The sequence below is a fragment of the Belonocnema kinseyi genome, chromosome 2, assembly GCF_010883055.1.
Source record: "Belonocnema kinseyi isolate 2016_QV_RU_SX_M_011 chromosome 2, B_treatae_v1, whole genome shotgun sequence".
Classification (NCBI taxonomy): Eukaryota; Metazoa; Arthropoda; class Insecta; order Hymenoptera; family Cynipidae; genus Belonocnema; species Belonocnema kinseyi.
Genome location: NC_046658.1, coordinates 151,855,852 through 151,857,029, shown reverse-complemented (window position 1 = coordinate 151,857,029; position 1,178 = coordinate 151,855,852). Strand labels below are relative to the sequence as shown.

The 1,178-nt window shown below is 22.1% G+C and overlaps 1 protein-coding gene across 1 annotated transcript in view; it reads left to right on the top strand.

Moving 5' to 3' along the window:
• LOC117183021 overlaps positions 1-1,178 on the top strand; it is a 9,414-nt gene that overhangs the window by 7,451 nt on the left and 785 nt on the right. The window lies entirely within an intron of this gene.

The window sequence follows — 1,178 nt, the reverse complement described above, 5'->3', positions numbered from 1 at the left end:
ATTTAATAAAAAAAATAACACATTTTTAAAAAGGATAGTAAAATTTTTTACTAAAGAGATTAAGTTTTACCTGAAACGATTAATCTTCAAACAGAAAATTAAATTCTAACAAATTAGTTCAACTTTAAGCCAAGTAGTTAAATTGTTGAATACAAAGGATAAGTTTTTAACCAAAAAGGAATAGATAAATTTTCAAAACAAAAAAGAAGGAATTCTCAATACAATAGTTAAATTTTTAACTAAATAGATGAATATTTGATTGAAAAATTAATTTTTAACAACGCGGTTAGAATGCAATTACCCAGTCGAATTTTCAACTAAAGAAGAGAATTTTTTAACTAAAAATATTAATTTTCAGCCAAAAACATAATAGTTGATCTTCGAACGAGTAAATTTTTTAATTTGAAATAACAAAATTTGAATTCAACCAAAAAGGAGTGGTTTAAAAAAAAGTTTATGTTTAAACTAAAACAGATTAGTTTTTAAGCAAGCGGTTAAATTTCCAAACCAAGAAAATAAAATTCTTACCAAAAGAGTTCAACTTTGGTATAGGATAGATTTTTTAGTCAAGAATGAAACAAAATTTCAACCAAATTGTTAAATATTTTACAAAACACTAGAATTTTCAAAACTAAAATATGAATTGTCGCCCCACAGTTGAGTTTCGTACAAAAAATAACTAAATATTAACCAAAAAAAAAAAACAAATTTTTTTAACAAAACTGTTGAATTTTTAACCAAAAAGATCAAATTTTTATCTAAAAAGTTGAATTTTTAGTTGAGAAACATTTATCTGCCATGGGAAAAATACAATTTCAAACAAATTGTTCAATTTACTACTAAACTGTTAAATTTTTTGAAACCAAATTAAGAAACTCCAATCAATAGTTGAATTTTGTACCAAAATAGTTAAATTAAATTTCCAATAAAAAAATTCAATTTTCACCCAAAAATGATAATTTTTAAATAAAATTGCTGAATTAAAAAAAACTAGTGTAATTTTCAATCAAAATATACACCTCAATTTTCTACCAAAAGTGATCAATTTTTAACAAAAAAAGTTATTGTAAAATGAAAAAAGATGAATTTTCAACCAAACAGACTAATTTTCAAACAAATAAATGAATTTTTATCAAACGAATTTTAAAGCAAATAGTTGACTTTTTAACCTAGAGAGA